The sequence below is a fragment of the Pogonomyrmex barbatus genome, unplaced genomic scaffold (genome assembly GCF_055798465.1).
Source record: "Pogonomyrmex barbatus isolate J1 unplaced genomic scaffold, ASM5579846v1 scaffold2, whole genome shotgun sequence".
Taxonomy (NCBI): domain Eukaryota; kingdom Metazoa; phylum Arthropoda; class Insecta; order Hymenoptera; family Formicidae; genus Pogonomyrmex; species Pogonomyrmex barbatus.
The window spans coordinates 5,922,586-5,947,530 of record NW_028297116.1 but is presented as its reverse complement, the minus strand read 5'-3'; the positions used below and the strand labels follow the sequence as shown (position 1 = coordinate 5,947,530).

The following is a 24,945-nucleotide window of genomic DNA, read 5'->3' as shown; positions in this document are numbered from 1 at the left end:
GCGATGCGTATAGAAACGATCGATCGACCAACCGTGAAAATTAAATGCAGTCCAAGTCGTGCAAGTCGTGCCGGTCGCACAATGATTATCGTCGTCGGGTCTGTTGTTCGGGTCGGAGGTACAACTTCCGTGTGTGTTTTACTTTATTGGCGTTTTCTCCTTCGTGCTATTATACCTTCTTCCTCCTCCGGATCGTTACCGGGATTGATTAAAAATGCATCGATTCCGTCGCGCTTTGTGGCGCACCACGGCATGCACGATTTATTCGACCGAATGAAAAAAATATTCCCGACGAAGCAAAAGTCACCGAAGCAACGCGCGCGTCTCTATCTCGTCGCGCGACTACCTGCAAGAAACAAGAAAAAAAAAGGGCATTCTCTGCGTAAACGCTTCCACACAAAGGGCGGGATTCGGATGGAATAGGGACTGAGTTTTACGATACTTCGATAAGAATGCAGTGTGGGTCGGCGCTTTGCTCGCTTTTGACATTTCGGGACTGTTTTTGACATTTCGGTATCCTTTACAATGTAACCTTCTACCTATGTACCGTGGACGCCAGCAAAAGGACAACGGTGAAAGTGGATTTTATGAAAGATAAAATTACTTCGGGGAACGTATGTCTAAAAAAAAAATAAACAAACAAGCTAAAAAATATATATATATATATATATGTCGTGAACGCATATGAAAAGCAGATGCGAATAATTACAAGCGCGATTGGCATTTTTTATTCGCAATAAAATCGTGAACAATGTTCCCTGCAGCAAGCTACGCGCTTTCGCCTCTCCACCGTGGATTTGCACGATGGATAATATTACATCTCTACATACGACAACTCTGACAGTTCCGCTTTCGGTTCTTTTCCTCCTGTCGACAGTGATATTCAGACGCGTCAATTAATAAATCGCACTCTCGGCTGCAACCCACACGGAAGGTGTCGTCCGTGCAACCGGAATGCCGGTTGTTGCAGCAGCGGCGGCACATTGTTGCGGTCGTAGTTGCGGCCGGCTTGGATTTGGTCCGGTCCGAGGGGCTCGGCGCAACATCAAGAGCCGGCCCAGCCTGGATGAAAGTCGAGAGATCCGGTCGACGATCCTCCGGGCAGTTTCCATCCATGTAGCATGTATAACGGATCCGCGCAGTGTTGCAACGGCGATACACTCGTGTGCGAATTGTATGTTACTCGTGTCACTCTCGACCCGGCCAATGCTGTATCCGCAATCTTTCGCCCGTCTCGCCCGCCTCGCCTCGCCTCGCCTCGCCTCGCCTCGCCACGTCTCGCCACGTCTGGCCCGTCTCCCCCCCTCCCCCTCCCGGCCCGCGACGCAAAGTTGCAATCGCTACGCTTCAATTCACCTCACTTCACACCCACGCGTACGCGTAATACGCCCGCCGTCTACCCTCTTTCGCCTTATTTGCATACTCTCGGTAACGGTAGAACATGATATTAATTAGCGAGCGCCGGGCGACCGTTTTATCCGTCCATAGACACTGTTATCACATTATGCATTGCATTGGGCAACAACATTGGGCTTCGGACACTACCTGCCGCTTTCCGACTGGCCCGATTGGCCGCTCCGGAAAAACGGACAGAAATAAACCGTATTAATTTCATGATAACAGTTATTCAGGTTGCGCCGTTATTTGCACAAAGTAAATAAAGTATGCGCGCAACTATGACACGCATGTCGTGATTATATATTCTTTCGCATACTTTTTCTCCTAATTATTCTTTATTTACGATACCGTGATAAATAGATATGGTATCTAATATATAGATATGTCTAATTTTGATATTCGACTTATGTTTTTCTTTTTAAAACGTGTTTAAACAAACATCAAAAAAAAGTTAACTTTTCCGATATAACTAGATAATTATTTCAGGTAAATATAGACGATATAAATCTTTCCTGATGAATCTTTTCTACTACTATAATCAATAATAGATACGAAACCAGATTATTATACTTTCAATAATGTAATAAAAATTGTTTTAAGCGTTTTCTAAACCAAAAAATTTGTTTTCTAAAAATATAAAAATTCCAGTTTCTCCCCAAAAACAGTTTCTCCCCAATTTTTTAATTCTTTATTATAACTTTATTATAATTTATTGTCTACGCATAAATATTTTTATTTTCTAAATTTTGTAATATTTCAGATATCAAAATGTTTCTAAAAAGATTCTCGAGATTCTGGTACATCGTAAATTTTGATTTTACATAATTCGAAGTAATTCAAATCCGACTGAATTGTTTGTTGAAAGTTTTAAAAGTAGAAATTTGGATGCCCACAATTGTAATATGTTTGTATCCAATATCGTCCAGAGTGATACAAACTTCTGAAATATCCCGTGAGTTTATAAACTGACTTTTCTATTTGGATTTTTACTTCCCACCCTCCTAAAAGTACAGCGAAATAAAACTCCTCGCCTTTTTCGAGACGCAAGCTACTTTCACGTGAGGATTGAACTTGCGCTTTTTGAAAATTCTTTTCCTCTTTTTTGCCTTTCACTGCCGAGTGCTACAACGTAGCACGGGATTAGCAGTGCATTCGACGCGGACGACGACATCAGGTCGCGCCATCAGAAGCTCTTGCACTTACGACACATTTCGAAACTAGCTTTCGAAACTGCCGATGGAATTCGCTATCTCGGAAAAGAAGTTGAAGTTATCATGTCTCTCTAACTCTCTGAATATATATAAAACCAACACACATACGCACACACGTACATTAGATAAAAAAAATATATATATATAATGTGCGCATGCGCGCGCGCGTGTCTGGTTTTCTTCCAATCAACTGTACAACGTAGTTTACCTTTAACTCCTTTGAATAGTAATCGTGGAATTAATGAAATATTCCGTTGGATCAAGAGGCATTAACAACAATTCGGTAACTTTTCACATTCCTCGACAGTCACGATTGCCCGTTATCCATGGAAATTGCGAAGCTTGCGATTAACGTCACAGCGCTGACTTATCACCGGATTCGCCATTACAGTCAATTATATGCGCACAATTCCGACCGTCGAAAATGATTTGCTAATCAGCTAAATTGTGCTCCGGGTCCACTCTAACTGAGCATGTAACTCTATAGCCAAGCACGTATGTACATAAATTTGCTCGTTCGCATAAAGCTGTCGTCGTAAAATATCTGTCATTTGTAATGCATGTTTGAAAACGTATTGTCATTCTTACATGTAAAATAATTTCACCGTCCATATAAAATATGAAATAATAAATTTAAACAAAACGTACAAAACGTTGACAAAAATAAAAAGGAAAAAAAAGATATACGCACATAAGATATGCAATTAAAATTGCAAGAAAAAAAAAAAGTACAGTGTAGATGCCGAGTGATAGAGCCGCGATGGATACGCTCCGTGTAAGCGATACGAAAACGATTGTGCGGAATAGCCGAGAACGTGAACATCATTAGCACATAGATTGCCACGTTTGCATATTCTACACGTACGAGAATTCTACGCATAAGTAGTTTCACGAGAGGCAATGGAAAACAATCTACGATGCGCCCGACAAATCTACTGGGATTTCTCGGAAGCGATTGACTGTAATGGCGTCATAATTCCATTACTTTTCATAGTTTTGCAGATTTTATCTGTCAAAGTGTTTATATGTATACATACATATTTACAAATTTCATTTGACGTAAGTTTAATACAAATTTTTATATAAGTTTTATAAAAGAAGGATCTTAAAGTAAAATATTATATGGGATAAAAGAAAATATAATAAGAACGAAAATATAAGAAGATTCATCAACGAATATTCTGTCTTGCGTGCTTATAATTTAATAAAAGCGCGTTTAACAAAAAAAAAATGATAAAACTTTCCATGCCGACAAATTGTAGCATGAAAAAAACATTACAAGTATAAACGCCGCGATACTAGCGTGAGCAGGAATACGGCATTAGAACGCGTGTTTAATTATAAGTTTCATAAAAGTTACGCAAAAGAATTTCTCTTGGCAGTCTTCTGTTTTTCTATTCGAGACAAGACAGAAGAGACAAAGGTTCCATGAGTTAATCCACAGACAATTAAACTCACATTAGACTGTGTGTGACCTCGAAGTTATCCAAAATCTTTCTTGTCTCAAAAAAAGAAAGAGATACGCCATTGAATTCCAGCGCGTAATAGGTAGAGACTTTTTTCGAGCTCTGCGTCATGTGGGAATGTTAAAGCCGCGAATGGATCGATTAAGAGAGGCCTTTACGACGCGACATAACATTTACGTCGACGTAGACCATAATTGTTCGCCGTGAGCACGCCATGAGCCTACGTGTTTTTATTACGGCTGCGCTTCCTGCGTCGACATTAGTCTCTCTCGCTAACCGCGACGGAGGAGAGCAACACTTACGAGAGTGCACTTGAAACGACAGACAAGTCGACGAATAGCGCAGTCTGAGCGTGTTCACAGGTGCAAAAGTTCACTTAACTGCCACGTTAGTGACCGCGATTATTCCCTCGGTCGTATTGCGGTATTTCCTTCTCGAATTACGTTAATTGCCCAGCTAGATAATATCGGCGACGGCGACCACCGCAGACACGATACAAACATCGCGTGAAACGAGAAACCATAATGCGATCTCTTCTCGAAATAAAAAATTCCCGGTCACCTACGTGCCATTAAGTGCTTGATTACCCTCTCGGTATTTCGACGCCGCGTAATTACCTATTAAAAGCTAATTCATCACGCGTCGCTGAAGAAAAAAGTAACACGCCATAGAGTATTATCACGCGTGGAGCTGAAGAAAAAAGTAACACGTCAGTAGAGTATTATTTTAAAGAAGGAATTTCTCGATTGAGGAAAATACAAAAAGTACAACGTACAATTGCGCATTTTTTCAATTACAATTACAGAATGCAAGATCGTGAGAAATTTTATATGAATTAATAGCATTGACATTTCACATAACGATTCACAAAATTATTCGTGTTATCGACAAAATTGTTCACCGTTGTGTGAAAAAGTAAGAAACAACGAGTTAACAAAAGGAGAGAAAAAGAAAAACATGAATTTTCCATAACGGAAGAATTAGAATTTCCTCTTACACTGCACGTAAAGTACCACCATACCACTTAACCGTGAAGCCGTGATATAGTGATTGCGATCACAGCGGCGGCGTGGTATTACCATCTACAAACGTGCAAATAACAGTTGAAATCAAGAAATCGTGGCAACAATTCCCGTGGATTTATATAAATACGTAATTGCCGGCAAAATGCATGAGCGAACCGTTCTGCCGTGCCGCGCCAGTAGCCTTTGGTTCTTACTTCGTTCCAACAAGTTTGTTGTCGGTGTGAGCCCACACCTCGCCTTCACCGCGCTATATGTCAGCTGTAATGCGCACTCCACTTCTCCCGTAGCATGAGCTAAATTATGGTTGATAATATTTTAACGCTAGGAGTTATCTTGATGGCGTCAGACTCCGCGTCGCGTTGCGGCGGCAACGCGCACACACGCGCACACACGCGCACACACGCACACACACGCACACATACTCGACTCAGGCTTGTTTTCAAATCCGACTTCTCGCTTGTGTGTCGGAGCCCATCTCGGGGGAGAGAAACTTCGAATATAGAGTTACAAAGACGAGACGCCGTGGAACGTCACGCGGAAAATGAACAAGTGCGCAGGTGACGTGGAAGAAAAGGAATCCCTGATTCATATTCTGCCCTCTTTGCTCCATTCGCTCCGATGGAAAAGAAATAATGAGATCTCCTCGTGATGAAATTACATGCAACTTTCCCAATCCGGGAATTTCCGAAACTTCGAGCGTTTACTTGACATGAAAGTTTAAGTCGAGCAAATTGTATCGTGAGAGACGATAAAAGCCTTTTCCCGGTACGTCGACAATCACGAACGTGCTCTAATCGATACGCGATTCGGGGAGCGTCGATAGACGAGGTTTATTTAATGTTAAAAATTGAAAACAAATTGCCGCGGTTAATCAGCCTTAATTATATTTTCATTAAGGCATAATCGGTTTTATAAATTCGATACGCGGGTTAATTATTTTATTATACTTTTATCTGCGCTCCATATATATAAAATTGCATTCAACATTTACGCTATAAAAAAAAAAAAAAAGAGAAAGAGAGAGAGAGAGAGATCGAAGGGGTAAACACGTGTGTGCGTCCCGATTAAAATGCGATTGGATAATCAGGTACTTTTAAAATAACGGTCGAAAGCGTACGCAATTATCGGCGGATAACGACGATGAGTCGGTTCGTTCGTACGCGATTGACGGTTATTTCTTTTTCCAATTTTTTAGCCACGCATTCATGTGTTATGAAAGACGTTTCCCCCGGGTTGAACAGTCGCGGCACGATGCGATCCCGCCCATTCATAACTCGGCGCGATAACGATAACAAGGTGATAAGCGCGGGCTCAGGCTCGTGCCTCGTTTGTCCGTTATCGTCGTCGAGAAACTGGGAATGACGTCGGCAACAACGCGGCCCTACCTCTCTCACGGTCGTTTTGCCGAGATATAAAAATTTCTGGGAGTAAACTGATGTTCCACTCGCTTGATAAATGACATAGCATAAACGTATTGAATGATAATTCCTCCGTTGGAAATATATTAAACCGCTCTTTCTCCATTAAAGTTCGGATCGAAAGGCAAGCGTCTTTTCTCTCGCGGCTTTTAAGCACTTCTATTTATGTGCGACTAAATCATCTTCAAGTACGACTGTCAAGTCAAATTGAATATCCGATTTGAAAACGAAATTCGAAACTGAATATGTTGGAAGAGAGGAAATTAATAAGAGATGTTTACGTATTTCAATCTCTTTGAGCTCATCGAGATTTGCCTCGTTTATAAACAATAAATATAATTTTAGATATTATATTTAAATAATACGTATGATATTTTCAATTGTGTTGCAAACAGAAAATTAGATATATTGGAAATAAATTTCGAGAATGTGAAAAATACTTCGGAAGAGAAGATAACGTTTTTGAAACCAGTTCAAAGAGTTCGATCGTCATGTATTGTAATATTAAAATATGGAACTTACATTTCCTTGTAGTGAAAGGCGCCGCGAAATTCTACCAAGTTCGACGATTGCGTTGCAAATTGAAAAGGTTCGAGTCTACTTATATCTACTTTTATATTCTTTCGTTATATCGACTAACCTTTCCGCATGCTGAATGCTTTTCATTGGAAAATACAAAGATACAAAGTATAGTACACACACACACACACACACACACACACACACACACACACACACACACACACACACACACACACACACACACACACACAAAATCATTCAGCGTAATACTTGGCATAAATTTAACAGTTAATCTTCCCATGTTCCATGATTGGATATTTCTTTCAACTTTGTGAATAGCGCATATGGAATCGAATCTAATTATCCAAGTATGTGAACTAAGGAAGGAGTAAGATGAAGAACTTTTCAAATCGTCCTAAATCCGCGTAAAAGAAAGAAACAAAAAAAAACCGAGGATTACGTATTATCGCGAAAATGAAGGCGTAATAACTCCCTGAGAGTAATGTGAATGATTCTTTAAAAGGTGGTTAAAACATACGAGATTGAAAATTGGCTTTGAACCTAAGCTCTCCAATCGCACTTTAATCGCGACCAATCAAATTTTCGCTGTAAGATAAAACGATAAGGATAATCCAGAATAATCCGCGTGTAGACCGCAATTATATTATCAACGGTATATTACACGGCGTAGAAAGAACAGCGTCTGAGAAGTGATCTGAAAAGTGCTTCCCTTTGAATCGCGGGGCTTCAATTTAATTTCAACCATACACTTCCTCGCATTTGCCCTCGCGCAGAAATTAACTTTACACTCCTGTTATGCGAAGCGAACGTTACAAAACGTTACAAAATTCTTCCCGGGAAAAGTATCTGTTTATTTTTTTACTACAAAATTCATCGAAAATTCCTTCGAGTGAAATAGACAATGTGTGAAAATCGCTACGGGGTCGAGCTGGCAAGTAGGACACTTTGAAACAGAAATTTGAAACACGGTGAGAGATAACACGGTCTCCCTTTTCCACGGATATCTACCTCTCTGTGACATAATTCCGCGGAAACTCAGAAAATGTCACGGTCGAAAATACTATACGTCACGGCAAAACACGCCAAAGTTCCATCGATTATCGACATCGACAGATTCGCAAACCAGGCAACTAGGCTAATGTTGTAAATTAGAGAACATTAATAATGCGTTTATGCATGTTTCGAACATTTACCATCGATTCTCTCCCTGATACTGACCGTTCGCATTTGCATACATTATATAATTTGATGAAAACATTGTTGCAATTAATACGATAAAAGTAATATAAAGTTTTGAGTTCTTTTACAAGAGCGATATCTCTTTGATGTACTTTTTGTATTATATATTTTCCGTTGCTAAATAGTAGATTGTTAAATAATTGATGGATAGAAGCACGATGGCCTGATTTCGCGAACGACTGGGTCACCAGTTTTAACGGCAATGGAATTTTTTTTCTGTGAGATTACGTAAAATATCCAGTCATGGTTATTAGATATCGCATTAATTTGTCGAATTATTTTGCGAGTTATCGGAGCATATGTCGGAAGCTATGTCGTTTTCCCTGTCAAATCGGCTTTTCATGCTTTCCATTGATCATTAAAAAAAAAAAAGTACGCAGCTATAGTTAGTTCACATTTCAATACGTATTACGACAACTCGACTGCGAGCAAATGTCGAAAATTTACCTGCGGCTAAAACACTCTCTTTTATGTCGATCGGTAAACACGACGAGAAACGATCGATACAAATGCGTGAAAAGTGAATGTAATTATCGTGAGCAAATTTGACGTATAGATAATTGACAATCCAACTTGGATCACTTAACAATGTAGAAAAGAAATTTCCACGTTTTTATTATATAACAGTTCTTTGAATATAAAAATACAAAAAAAAAAAATTATAATCAATTTAAAAATTCATTGGCGATAAATTTATAATAAAATAATAAATATGCTTTCCAATAATGGAATATACTGGAATTTCGGCAAAATGTACTACAGATATTAAAAACAAATAATTTCATAATTAAATAACTAAAATAGCTTCATAACGCATAAAAACGTTAAAAATGTTTTGCAAAACTATATTACGAATTTATTTTTAAATTATGAAATAAGCTACTGCAAAATATTTCAAAATAAATTTAAATTAAGTTTAATGTGTGTCAAGAAGATATTAATGTCAAACCAGCGAAGAAACTTCTCTCTAAAATTAATCTAAATCCTTTAAAAAGAAATAATCCGACAAGTTGTAGTCAGTTCTGTAGCACTTTTCGTACTCCGACATGAATATTATGAGTTTAAGCGAAAGAACTAATAATTTAGTTTCAATTTTTCTACATTCCATTTTGTTGCAAAACATTACACGCGATATTTCTGCGTGTTTTATTCGGGATATTATCGACCGCACTTTATCGACAAAAATAATTAATTGTTCCGCATGCAATCAAATCAAAGAGATCATACACGGTGGGCGAACAAACTGAAAATATCACGAAAAGTCACCGGCGGTTAACAAACGCTATTGGCTATCGCTGCAAATAATTCAAGTGTAACATTTGCGAATTATAACTCCGTGAATTTTCACATTCGAGGAATTATAGGATACGCTTTCGCAGGCAATTTGCAAATTATGAATTCGATTCCTCATTTGATCCCTATTTAAAGGGGCGTTAAATGCATCAGTTTATCCAAATTCGCCATGAGCGATATTATCTAACGTAATAATATCAATATTAATTATTTTCGGTATCAAATATCAATTTCGGCTGGAAAATGTGGATTCTCTGTGGTGTCCTGTAATTAACTTGGTATTACCGGCATCAGAAAAATATGACCGTGTATACGTGGTGTCTCTGAAATACTTCCCGTTGCGCAAAACGTTGCAAGAATGCCTGCGAGGAAATTCTTAAGATAAATATCGCTTTCTCCTACGCCAAGGGAATTGTTGAAAATTACCCTCTTTGGACGCTCGCCTCACATTCAATTGGTATTTCATGAATTGATAATCTACGCACTTACTCCGAAATATATATGTGACTTATCAAATCATAACAAGTACTCTTATCATTTACTCCTAACGAAAAGGAAATGATAATAATATTTGCAATACAAATCTCATCGGACAATTCTTGCAACACTTCAGCGAAGACAAAAGTCGAATTACAGTTCGAAAAGGAGAAATCTTCGAATCACATAATTTCTTTAAACTTTTAAAGTCAATAGAATAATTTATAAAGGCACACTTGTTACGTAATAACTCGTTTCTAATGTTATTTACGACACTCGAGGATAAAAGAAAACCTATCTGACGTCATCGCATGTGACATATTCACAGCTAAAATTAGAATAAAAAAGATCGAAACACCTCTAAAAATAGAACAATTTCTAAAAATTGTATAGAGCAAGAAACATTTTAACAAAATAACTTTATGCGGTATAAGAAAACTTTTGTATAAATACTCGAAGCTTATCTTCTGTATCAGATCTAACTCAGCCTTTGAAACCAAGCCTTTAAAATCTTATTCTCTTTTCATATTCAAGTATGGAAATGAAGCGGGATTTATTTCACCAAGAAAACCGTGCTACTCAAAGATCCATAATACCGGAACTCAGTCTTTGGAGAATAAAGCATATATATATTTGCATTATGAAAACTTCAGGTCACGCGGCTGGAAACTGCCGGTACACAATACTAAGCTTCAAAATCAATTTCACTTATATTGAAGTAGATTTAACCGAAGAACACAGCAAATATTTATGCGGTATGCGGTACAGCGAGCTGGCGTTTGCCACGATAAAATTCCGCAACGTGAGTCTCACTCGATTTGAATCGAATTCAAGGAGAAAATGATCTGTCATGTCGTGCCAAATTTTACATGCCGGTATTCTCTATTAGTAGCCAATATCAAAGGCGAAGTAGCAAAAGAGCCCTCGGTCAATCCAAGAGTATTGACGGCAAAGAAGTATCGTAAGCTATCTCTTACTCACCGATCGAAGTGCTTATATTTCCAAGTAGATACTTCTATTAGTGATTGGCAAATAGTTGGCCCCCTCGCGCAGGGGGAAAACAAGAATCTGTTTACCGCGAATCGGCGGCGCGTCGGTTCCGAAATGCGCGACGATCCACCGACGGACGATACACAATTTCGTGCGCGTTTCCGGCGCGCGGCGATAACGCAAATATATTTACGATGGCGCGTTTTCGATGATCCGTGACATCGATTTGGCATTCGGGCCGCTTTATATTGTTGTTGTCGATCAACCGGACCCGACCAATCGTACGTCCGTCCGTCCGACCGTGCGATATCAGCGGGGCAAGGCAAAGGCGCCCTCGAAAGAACGTCAACAGTTGACTCAGAACGATAGATACAGAGAAAAAAAGCCTCGATCGCGCGCCGGCAAGAGAGTTAAACAACACGACGCCCGCGCGCGTGTGGAGCATTTAAGACCGACCCATAATTAGATGAATGTGACGTAAGACGCGACGGCCCGATTAAAGGGAGCCGAAAGCTTTCGACCGTCATTCCTCCGCCCCCTTCCCCCCCCTCTCTCTCTCTCTACGCACAAACGCGGCGAGTTGCGTCACCTACGGCCGCGCCGACACGCATTTTAGCAATGCGTCGTAACTTGCACGGTCCGGTCGGCTGTTCGGAAATTGCCCGCGTCATACATAATCGTTTTTATGTCCTTCTCGTCGAGGGGTAAAAATACAACATGTATCGGGCCGCCTTACATTTGCGCGCCGCGGCCGATTAATTCGCGGCAAGAGAACTCGCGCTCGGAAAGCGCTAGAAATACTCTCTTCTTACGCGGTGATTCTCTGCGAAACTCTTCGGTCTCCTCGTAATCCGCGCGTATCTCCTTCTTTCATTATCCGTAGTGCGTAAATACTGCATTCTACCCTTAACTAGTACAACAGCTTGAAACTGACCGTCGCCTTTGTTATGTTCCTCATCCATTCTAATCCTCCTCCGGAAAACCGTATCGTCTATCAAGCCTCTCCGTTTAGGTATTCTTTTATCTCGACGAGTTTCTTTCCTCCCGAATAATCACGGTAACACGACAGACTACACCAAATGAATTAAAGCAGAGAAGAATTAAAGCACGTTAATTAAATGTGAAAAAAGAGTTGCTTGTTATATACCTTTGTGTCGTCGTCAGAGGCAAAAGATGCTTCTGTTGAATGAACCTTCCTCTCAGAGTAGCTAAAGCTTGCGAAAGTTCAGAAATTACAGAAAAGTCGAGAGATAAGTAGAATTTATAAATACAGATAAATTCGCATAACAATGTTGAGTTCACAAAAAAGATATATATATATATATATATAAAAACCCTTTTATCGAGGTTATTGCATCGCTTTTACGTTGCACGTTGCTTTCAATCGTTTGTGGGAAGCTCTTTCGTTGAATTTACTTCATATCGTTATACCGTTAATTACAAAACTTGCGTCGTCTCAATTAACATATAAATAAAAGTAAAATTATCCTCTTTTTCTATCGTTCGAACGTGGAATTACACTTTAATCTGGAAACGCTCGACACGGATATTATTTTTTTTTTTCATTTTATTACAGAGACGCGTCTGTGTCTCGCGATCAAACGTGATCGCATTCTTCCTCTATCATCCCGCAGGATAATTGATCGGTATCGCGATCATTAATTGTAAGGGGGCCGAATAGTTGTCGATCACGAACGGGACGAATCAATTGTTTGATTAATGAAGCATCGCGTTCGCGATTACCATTATTACGACGGGTAATTCGAGCGTGTAGGTGTCCAACCGACAATGTTCGGTGTCGTATGGTGCGCGATAACACGAGTTTATTGTTGCGCGGGCGCCCGAGCTCGGGTTACGAACAATAAGATATATAGATCCATACAGTGTGATTAGTGTAAGATGTGATTAAACTTGGATCGAGTTCAAATTCGTCGTCGCGAATCCACGACGAATTCACCGACTCGGCGAGGAAGCGCGAGCCTATCTCCCTTCCTCCCTCCCGCCCCTTCCCCCTTAAAAATAGACAATACGCCAAAACGGGCAGTTGTGTAAAACAGCCTCGGAGAGTAAAGAATCGAGTTTTATCCCGGCATTCATCTTCTCCGGGCGTCGAGTAGTTTTCAGGCCAAACATTCCGTCCCTAAACGAGTCTGCATTTATAATTCAATGTCACAAAGTGTAAAAACTAATTTAAATCGAATTTATTTTCATTGGCGTCAATTCGATCGCACGAGAGGACTGTTCAACTCTTCGATCAAATTGTCATCGAAAAAAAATTTCTTTTTTAAATGTTAAATATTAATTTTAACTTTTGTACTCGTGAATGCACTCTTTATATTTGCTATTATGACTTTTTTCTTTTGCGAATAAAAAAAAGAGAGAGAGAGAGAGAGAGAGAGAGAGAGAGAGAGAGATTACGGCGCACGGAAAATTAAAATGGGCTCTCTTTCAGTTCCCGTGATTTAAAAATCTGGTCGTTTCATTCCAGGCGTCTACATTGGCGACGTCTACATCGCACGTTCAAAGGGGCTTTAATTAATAATATTAATAATACTAATAATATTGGTGTAAATATTTCTCACTCGGCCAAAACGCGGTGGCGAAGATTAAATCGAAATAATATTTACTACATTTTCCGCTCGTTCGTAGAAACAAATAGTTTAATTCGCGTCCTCTTAAATTAATTGTTAAAATACGAGAATTATCGATCTACAACAATAAGATCAATCTTTTAAAATGACGTCGTCTCGTCGCTTTAAATTTAGAGGCAGATTTATGAGAGGAAGATTCGCGAACGTGTGATCATTCGTCTCAATCAGCATACTATTTTGAGAATCGTCAAACACCGAAGACCGAAGAGTAAAAAAATGAAAAATAGATACTTCAACGCGAGATACTATTCAATACCATTTAAAAAAAACAAATCATTAATTGATATATCAAACAGGTTTCTGCTGCTGCAATTTAATTGTAGCTAGAATATATTCGGGTTTCTGATTAACGTCAAATTAACGTCCGATCGTTTTAACGTTCTATCGGAAATCTCATTTATCCTCGATCAATAACATCATATCAATGCCAGCTTAGAGATCGATATCTCTCTAAAACCTCTTCGTTATTTTCTGAATTCGTGAAACGTACGTTGTACGTTTAAAGATAACGAAAGATCGCCAAAGATAGCTATCTCGCTTTCGTATTTTCGTAGAAGCGAGGCGGCGAATTATCACGAGGATTATCTGCGTGTCGTCATCGTACATCGTGCCGGTGATGGAAAGCGGACGCTCGGTGAATGCCTCCAAAATTATACCAAGACTGCCTGAACGGTCTCGTTTACCACCACGGGGTAATCGCATGTGCCGAAAACAACGACGATAATAGCTTTCTGTAAACAAGACGATACGGGGCTCGGGCCGGGTGCGCAACCCGTGTTGCGAGAATTGGAGCAATTAGAATATGGACCGCCATTCGATGCGAGAGAGATCGCGACGTACTAACACACCCCGTGCGACCTCCCGAGACGAAGAGTGAATCGTATTGATTCGCTGGCGGTCGCACAATGGGGTGCACCGCGTGTAGCGCAAGTGTTTCATGCGAATTGCAAGCGACAGACTCGCGAAATGAAAATGCGAAACGTTTTGCGTGTAATACACGTAGCGATAAAGTGTGTCGAATCATTTCGAAGAAGTTGTTTCAGATATCAGAAACCAAAAGATTTCCAAGAATATTACTATACGTCACTTTATTTTATCTTCTATATGTCGAAATTTTAATATTATTTTAGAGAAATTAAAATTTTGAAAATATTTTTATATCGTTTTTATTTTATTTAATTCGTCCTTTATTTTCCGGGGGTAAATGTAGATAATGATAAATTTTGCTCCTGAATGGATTTTCTTCTGGAAAAAGATTTTTTTGGGGATATTTTTTAAATCATACCAAACTTTCAAAGATTGCTCAAAATTCTCAAGAACTTTTGTTTCAAATAATATAGTATATTTTTTATAGCAATATTCGAATCTTTTTATAATTAAATTAAAAGTTTCCAAAAATTTGGATACCTATTGCCAATTGCACGTATTATCCTGAATTATTATTATGGACGAAAAAAATATGAGAAAGTTTGAATTAAATTATATATCATAAAATATCAAAACTGTATATTTATTGTAACGATATAATTAATTAATAAATTTATCAAAAAATAACCCTCGGTCTTTTAATTACTAATTCAACTTCTTCGATCTCCTTATTTTGATCAGCTTCTTGATTAGGTAAAAAAAAATTGTATCCAGGAAGATATTAGCACTAATTCGCGGATAATCGGGAATTAATCTTCCATGTAATATTATATAACATATATTAATCACAAGTCAATCAAAAGCAGTACTGTTGCATAATTAAATTTCTCTGCTATATGAAATTTATTAATTCATATAGTTATCTGTTAGATATTGCATAATAAATGTATTAATTGATGCCAGTGCTATTGACATACATCAAAATTTTACTATTTGCGATTAATAGAAAATAGCTAATAAATATGCCTTACTTTGATTTGTAACTATATCATATTTATAACCTGATAAAAGATATAGTTATCATTTATCGCGAATACAGTCACTCTGATCCAGAATACAGAGAAAGTAAACAGTCGATCAAATATTTGTGCATTAATACCACAATACACGAATATTGAATAATTTCCACCAGTACTGTTATTTTATCGCGATAATATGTGTTATTGATAATAAAGCAGATAAAAATACATACTTTTTCAAAAAATGTTTATTTGTAAATTGTATAAAATCTTCTTACAAAAAATTTGTCTGAGTTTAAACGAGAAAAGAAATGAGCATTATTTAAGCATGCATTAATGTTAGAATAATGCCAGAAAAGATTCGGAGGCAATTTTTGCCGAGGACTGTATCCCTTTCTCTCATATTGTTCACGTTCAAAGTGAATTCTCAAAAGACATTAAAGGGAAGCACCGACTGAATAATAAAACGCGAACGTAATTGGCAATTAAAAAATTATTTACGCAAAAATAATTTTGCCAAAGCCTGAACAAATTGAATAATTAGAAAGACGAACACATCATCGATTAATGCACTTAATAGATTTGATGGTCGGTTTCGACGCATTCGAATTCCCGACGTATTCGAGCTCTGCGGTTTCTGGTGCCGTTTCATATCGATGAATCGTCGTCATGACGACACTATGCAAACAACTAAAGCATACCGAAATTAGCCCCAATATGCCAAATTCGGCTCCTCTCGAGTCTCTAGCGTCTAGACAAAACTCGAATGTAACCGGGGGTAAACCGAGTATTTATGTTCCGCGCGGTTGCAGCCGAGAGAATGAGGGGGTGCATAAAAGTCCATCTAACTTTAAAAAAGTCTCTCATCGAATTTTCGAGATACAAAAACGAGAGCAAAATGGCAGCTTTGTTTGTTCCATAACCGGTAGAGATTGGCCGCTTTTTCCATAAAAGCCAGAGAAGGGATAATAACGCACTCTGGTAGAGCCACTGCAGACGCGATGAAAAAAAAAACGGCAGTCACTATTGCCGCGGAATTAAGCACAGTATTGTAAGTGGCAAGGTAGCAGGATCGTAAATTATTCAGTAGAAATGCGGTTTAAGGGCGCGTCCGTATCAGATGCGCGCGACCAAAGGGAAAGAAACCGCAATGAAACGAGTTCGAGTTCGAGAATGTCGCGCGATATTAAATTTATTACCGCGCGCAAAGTATGCGAAATAACTGCGACACTCATTTCTTTTGCATTCTGGATTCCAGTTTTCCGCTGTAACGCGTGTCACGCTGTACGTAAACCGCGCACGTAACGCTCAGTTAGATATCATTTTTCCAATATTCGAGCGAATTGCACTTTTCTCGAACGCTTGAATCCCTCCTTCAGATGCCCAAGTATCTCTTCTAAAAAGAGTCGAACATCATTTTCGATTAAAAAAACGGACTCGAGTAGTCCTTCGTGAATTTTATACAATTACCAGCGCTATCTATTTTAATTTACCTTCTATCATTTTATTCTGTTCTCATTCTTTCAGGGAATATATATATATATATTTTGCTGAAAGTAAAGCACAAAACTGCATACGTTCCTCGGCCAATATACGGAACTTTACAGATACCGACGCTTCGTCCTTTGTTACGCAGTTTTTAACGTACGAATCTCTTTGAAATACCGACGCGTATATGAATCATGTTTGTTTATACTCGTTCATGCGCGTTTATGCGCGTTCTCGCGTATATATCGTACATGTTGGACTGATTTGCGACGTTCGCAGATGTTTCGCGTGGTTAAGTTCGTTTGAACTAGGGTGAGTATTTCCTGTACGCGATTAACAATAACGAGAAAAAAAGTTGGGATAGTGGAACAGATTTTTATATGAAACCTGCAATCACGATGTATTGATACCTCGCACTTTTTATTGAGTTATTTTCAATTTTCGTCTTTTTTCTAAGAAACTATTTTTTTACTATCTACTTTTTTAGTATCTAATTTTTATATATATAAAAAGTTTTTTTTTCTATATTACTCAGTTAAAATAAAATTGAAATAAATTTATGTAAAACGTATAGCATACACACACACACACACACACACACACACACATATATATATATATATATATATATATATAAAATAATGAATTAATTAAAAATTTTGAAAGTTCGGTTATGCGAGATGATAAATGAACTGTTAATCGTGTACTGTAAATGCAAAATTCTGGAACCCCCAGAAGTATCTAAAGATATTTATAAAAAAGATAGAAAGAATGTTTTCTCTAAGAGAGAAAAATGATGTCTAATTATTCTCCGATTCGATCCTTCGTTTGTTGTGAATACACCTTAACAAAAAATTCAAATCACGATCTTAACATTTATATTACATCGTGGCAACGTCGAACAATGATAAGACTACAGGATTAAATATGCTAATCAATACCGTTATCATATTGATTTGTACAATATCTTGGAGAAGGTGTATTTTTAAGAATTTATTTTCGAGCGTCTCTTTTAACGATCTATTTTTGAATCGACCAGACTCCGCTATCAGTCTATTTTCTAATACAATTACTATCTCAAAACAACAAAACAGAACGGGAATGAAAAAAAATAGGAATATAATATAATCATATTCGTCATTCTACTTTTCCCTCGCTCGAGATAATAATTCACATAATGTTGGAAACATCATTAATTGTTGATTGAACGATTTTTTTATCGTTCATACATTTATCTATGCACGTGCAAGTTGCAACATTGTTTGTAACAATCGCTTTATTTCCTCGTTACTGACGTCACTGCTCGAGGTGGCTGACGTAGACACGTCGTCTATTTATGTCTTATCGGCAAGAAAATAACCGTTTACGACGGACAAATTAAGAAGCACCTTAACGAAAATCTTCTATCATCCAGACGATTTTGTGAAGTTTGTTCGATCGAGACACAGGCGAATGATTTCAGAGGGGAATTTATGCAATAACGCATTCCGGGCTGGACAAACATTCAAGTCATATCAAGTAGTGTATGTGTATAATAACTTAATAATAACGTGTCTATAATATGAAAGTTGCCACAACAACTTGTACTTGTTAGGGCCGCAATGTTTATCGTGTTTGAGCGAGGTTGCTACATAAACGATATGAATCGACAATTTCTCGATTAATAATTTTTCAATAATTCCTCCATTAATCACCATGAATCGAGAAACTAGCTACAATGTTCCAATAGAAAAGAGCGAAGAAAACGCTAAGCAAACAAAACGATAACGAAGAATTTAATAGCCTTAGAAAAGAAAATAACTTCACGTTATCTCTTATCGGAATTCTTGTTCTTTTTTTCCCCAAGTATTGCTTATAATACTCATTACGATAATTAAAGTGCCAGTTCAGCAAATCATTATCTCTACTTTTCAGTCATCGCGGCAGTAAATTCCATTAGATTCGCAGTTTCCTTGACCCGTCGCGTTCGTATTCCTTGACGTTTGGATTTTTACAGTTTTCCGGATTTACGGCGGTAGTAGATACATCAACAAAAGACTCTTTTATTGTTATTGTCTGCTTACGATCGCGCCACATCTACAAGCCAATGATGTTCATTTGATTGCTTGTGTAACGTTTAGCGGCGCAAATACACACATACATACAGATGGAGTGTACCATGGAGTATGCTCGTTCTTATCTCAATTGCGCAACCTTCAACGCTTCGTTCGCTTCCCTTGTTTCTCAAGCGTAACGTCCGTTTTTCATATTTCCGATTTATTCCTTGTCATGTTTATTTCCACGAGTAAAATGCTCCGTGTTCGTAAATAACTCGCGGCTCGCTTTTTCGCTTTTCGTTTCGTTTAAACGTTGTTAAGATGTCGCCGATCAAATCAGATGTATCGCCGTTATCATCTGCGTTCTTCGCTCGTTTCCGTTTTAAACGCTTCCTACTTAAACGCTATCTGTCATTGAAATTCAAGCGTTTTACGTTCGAGATACGATCGAAGATAGGATTGCGGAAAAAAAAAAAGCTATTACGTGTTTCTTTTTCTAGAGATACTGGTGGAACGTTAAACGTCGAAAAGATATTGGCATCGCTCACAAATCAGAGAAATACGTATAAGATGTTAACACAATATAATAAATAATCTAATTTTCATTTATAATGAAAATTATAAATGATATAATTGCAAGCACAGGCGGTAATTGTGATCGCTCATACATTTATAATTATCATAACATTAACCTTATTTGCTTTGATTTACATCAGTTTGCAATATTCATCTACCGCGTGCAAAATACACATACACATATTTGTAACGCGTATCGGTTGAATCGCGAAACAAGCTGGCATGAAATCGATTACATGGCTGGGCCACGAATTTCTTCATGATTCGCTTACACAAAATTGCGTGCTGACCCATTAGTCACGGCAAAACTCTGCCTTCTCGGCAAAGGTATTTTCGTCCATGTATGACGCAACGCCTTGACAACACAATGCGGCAACACGGATTTCCCGTTAAACAATCAGAAATTATTACGTTTCCCTATAAGCGAGGTGCGTATATCGTTATATCGAGCGATGACTTGTGTGCACAAGCGTGACGGAATTTCGAGCGATAATTCGCCGGTGTGTTGAACATATCTTACGAGCCGACTGCGCCTCCGCCTCGTTCACGGTGTAAAAACGATCGGAGTGCTCAAAACGACGATAATAAATACCACGTCAATCATTACCGCGCTAACGTCAGAGAACGAATTCGCGCGGAATTCTAGAAAAAAAAAAAAAAAAAAAAAAAATTGGATTTTTTTTTTTCCTCGTAGCGACGAGAGCGAGCGGTTTCACTTCGGGAGGTACATACCCCGCGGTATTTTCCAATTGGAGGGATTCCATGGTAAACAATACATTTTTTTTTACGCAAATAATAGATAACGCGCGCCCCGCCATGTAATCGCTGGCGGACGTTTTCCGTTTACGCGTCCACTGTTAAACGCGCTAATTTGCCGTCTTTAGAGGCCCGAATACGAGAACGACGCTGCTACGGCGAAGCTCGAGATCGCAGGAAATAACTGGGAAATAATTGGAAGATTACAGTGATCCGGTGTAAAAACAGCGGCCTAATGCGGAGACAAACAGGTAAACGTCACCATTGCCGATAATCCGTACTCTCTTAGCCCCGTATATGCGAAGTATACATCACCGAGGTTCGGAGGTGGTCATTACGACGCCCGTCTGGAGCTTCGAATTACGAGCCGTCGGTTTCTCAATTTCTTTTTTTAACCTTAATCTCTGTACTTCGCGTACGAGTGAAGTCTCTCTCTCCCCCTTTAAATCGATACATGAGAGTCGTGTTGTAAATTTATGACGCTCATTAACCGTCCGTTTGGACCATCAGATCTGCAACTCGATATTTCGAAATTACTCTCACGATGCTTTGTATAAATTCACAAGTACATATGTTGAAAATATCTAATATTCATAATGTCAACGGCTTCTGAGAGTTATTTCCGAGACCTACTAGAATTTAGAAATCCCCCACTTTTAGAAATAACTTATTTTGAGAGTTGTGCTGAATTGCTACATTGTGCTTCGAATTTTAAAACCGTAATGTGAAAAATGTCATAAAAAATGAAAGAGAGAAAAAAAAACCGACAGCCCTCTACTTTGCGATTTTTTAAATTTTCTCGATTGTACTAGGTTGTGCTAACATTGTGCCAAAATATTATCTTTAAAAAATAATAACAATAGAAGTTATGATAAAAAATGGAAAAAAAATTTGGAAAAAATATATAAATGACATTTATTCTTGTATCAGTCATCTAAAGAGCATACAAATGCATATCTAACATATACTCGCTCGGCACAATCGTCGGTTTCGTCAGCACAACACTATGAAGGGCACTTTACTTCTTGAATGCATCCCTTCGTGTCTGGATTCTGTGTGCGTAATTCGAGTTTATAAGCTGAGACACGAAGGGATGCATTCCAGAAGTAAAGTGCCCTTCATATCGCAACTCAGATATGCATTATTATCGACATCCAATAACTACAAACCTGAATTTTTTACAAAAAAATATGTATGCGAAGGGCCCCGCATTCAAGAGTAAAATGTCCTTCATATCGTTGTGCTGACGAAACCGACGATTGTGCCGACTGTGCTAAGCGAGTATATGTTAGATATGCATTTGTATGCTCTTTAGATGACTGATACAAAAATAAATGTCATTTATATATTTTTTTCGCCCAAGTTTATTTTTTATCATAACTTCTATTGTTATTATTTTTTAAAGATAATATTTTGGCACAATGTTAGCACAACCTAGCACGATCGAGAAAATTAAAAAAATCGCAAAGTGGGGGGCTAGCTTAAAATGTCGTTTTTTTTTTTTTTCATTTTTTATGACATTTTTCACATTACGGTTTTAAAATTCGAGCAATGTAGCACAAACCTAGCACAATTCAGCACAACTCTCAAAATAAATTATTTCTAAAAGTGGGAAATTAACTTCTAATAAGTTCCCAAGACAGTTCTCAGAACTAATAAAAATAATAAGACTCCATGTTCCGTAGATGATTTCGAAATATCGATATTACTCTAAAAGAACCTTACTTCAAGGTTTAGTAGTGAATATACCGCAAATTGCCCGCGGGCAATCGGTTGGCCATGATTTTAATGGAGTTTCGAGGGAAATTTCTCGAGGGAAAGTTTTTATAAACTCCCTGTTTAATTGATTAATAGTTTCAATAAACTTTATATATTAAAAAGATTTTTCAAATTTCAAAAGAGTCGATCTCTACGTCAATGTCAAATAACTTACGAAAAAGTCGTGAAATCGCAGTTTCGAAAAATTAACAATAATCGTACATTGTAAAAAGTAGAAAAAACGTCACATGTATTTTGTTTAAAACCAAAGAATCTCTTTTCTCTCTCTCTTTCTATTTCTGTCGAAGTTATGGGGCACAGAGTGCGATATTTTTTTTACGCGTAGGCGATCGCAAAGTAAATTGTTTGCTTTTAAAACAGCGCTGCAAAAATAGCTCGAATGGCATGTTTACACGCAAAGCGCGATCCCATTGCGACTGTCCGATAATCGAATATCAATCCTGATTATTCTATAGACATTCATCAGCGACACGTCATAAGATATACTTCATGGGCCGCATAAAGAAGTCGTCGGCGAAGTCTCGCCTAGTCGCGGTATTTGATTCGAGTCTAGAACTTGAGACAAGTATCGACCTCGATAAGGAAATGAGTGTACAAAGGTATACACTACTTCGACATGCTCGACAAACTTCTGCATAGCGACAGATGTTTGATTCAACGTCGCGAAATTTCTCTCTTGGCATTTAGTGCTTCAATTAAACATGAGTAACGTCTGTTTCATAAGCGAAATATCAAGTAGGTTATTAAGTAGATAATTAAATAAGTGTTCAAAAGGTTACTAGTTAACACGTTAAAAAATATATTTCCAATTTAATAAAGATAAATTTAAAAGTCACATAATTAACATAAATTACTTTAATGAGTAAAAAAAAATCACATTATTTTCTCTATCCTTTTCTCCGATCGCTCGCCGAGGGTTTCATCTCGTGGACTCACCTCGGAACCACTCTGTGTAAATTCGTTGGCCGTTTTTACGGAGAGAAGGAGATAATCAAGACGAGTATCTTCAAAGGAGCGACGTGGCTCATTGGCTTTGAAAGGGTTTCGTTCGCGAAAGGACGTTCAGAAATGACGTGGTACTTACGTGGGCCGTAGGTACAGCGTCGTCGGCGTTCCTCCGGCTGAAAGTGGACTTAGCCGACGTCGATGGCGCGTCGATAATAGAATCACTAGAGCACTGCCACCGTTGCCGTGTCTCACATTACTTGCCATGCCGATAGTCCCGAAATCACTGCGCAAAGAAAAAGGAGGCGTGCATAAAGGAGCGATCCCGTTTGTTGCGTAACGTAATATCCGGATAATTGTATCTTATAACAGACAGGAGTATGCCGATGCCGTTAGGCGAGCTCTTTCTTTCGAAATGTTGTTTTCGACGACGGACTTCCACGCGAGAGAGAGAGAGCGAGAGAGAGAGAGAGAGAGAGAGAGAGAGAGAGAGAGAGAGAGCGAGAGAGAGACAGAGAGAGAGAGAGAGAGAGAGAGAGAGACAGAGAGCGAGAGAGAGAGAGAGAGAGAGAAAGAGAGAGAGAGAGAGAGGAGAAACAAGAACAAAGATTTTATTTATCGTTCCGGTAGAGTCCGTGGCCCAATAAACGTAATACAACAGCGTTTGCGAAATCAGCCGAACGAATTTGCGACGTGCAATATTTTGTCTTTTAACACTCTCGTAGTTATCAATGAGCGTTGATAATGTGTCGACATCGAGTGTGTGCGTCATACACACACGCGTGCGCGGCATAACGCGCGTAAAACGTGAGAAAATCCTCTTTGGACTACTAAACAAGTTTCCTTCGCAAGCGACACCTTGATAGATTCGCCATATCAAAGTACGATTGATCTTGAAACTTTTCAGGTCTTTCAGTGAGAAGTTACCGCGCCCCGTGTATTTGCTCGAAGACGACACGGCAAGCAACGAAACAAATGGCAACAATATCTCGTGATCAATAGTTGAACAAGTTCACTTACTTACTTGGTATCTGGACATGCGCGAGATATATAATCGACTGGAATCTGTTTTGTAGAATCACGCTGCATTTACAAATCTCGGAATAGTCGCGATAGAAAGTAGGTCAGCTCTCACGTATTTCAAAGATCTTATCTTTGCAACAACGTCGTTTGAATTTTCAATTTGAAATTGATCGGAGAATATTCAACATTCGCGTTCTAAATTTAAAATTTTAACTGGCGCGTCGTGTTTCACGAAATTCTAGCAAGTACTTGTGTGTATCCAAAAAAAAAAGAAAAAAAAAAGAAAAAAAAAAGAAAAAAATGTACCATACGATAAAAGGCTTTTCGCTTCGTGTTACTAAATTCATGGCGAAGTGCCTTCGAATATCGATTTATTGATTCACCGACAAATTGACACTATTTAAGATCGATTTATGCAAAATTTTACTGTCGCGTCCTATTTCATGTAACTTTATGAACAAGCACTTGTAAATTTAAAAGTGAACTTTGCCATGAAAGACCTTTTCCTCATGTTATTAAATTCAATGCGAACGAACAGCGTTCAAATATCGATTATTGATTCACGGAAAATTGATAGACTTTAATTTATAGACACAAATAAAATCGCATAAGAAAGGCGATGAAGAAAATAGGAAATTTTGTTCAATACTACGGAAAAGTTCCAATTTATTGCTCGCGTTATATAACGTTATATATTTTATTTGTAATCGCGGATCTGCTTTACTATAAATGTCCATCATGTGTC

At 38.3% G+C, this 24,945-nt stretch overlaps 1 protein-coding gene across 6 annotated transcripts in view; it reads right to left on the bottom strand.

Annotated features, from left to right (window-relative positions):
- LOC105424018 (insulin-like receptor) overlaps nt 1-24,945 on the bottom strand; it is a 75,462-nt gene that overhangs the window by 35,385 nt on the left and 15,132 nt on the right. For 4 of the 6 annotated variants that reach the window (XM_089077364.1, XM_089077361.1, XM_089077362.1 and 1 more), the window contains exon 2: nt 23,317-23,463. The exons of the other annotated variants lie outside the window; for them this stretch is intronic. The gene's annotated coding sequence lies outside the window, so the exon portion shown is untranslated. The remainder of the gene's footprint in view (nt 1-23,316; nt 23,464-24,945) is intronic. 6 annotated transcript variants of the gene reach the window in all.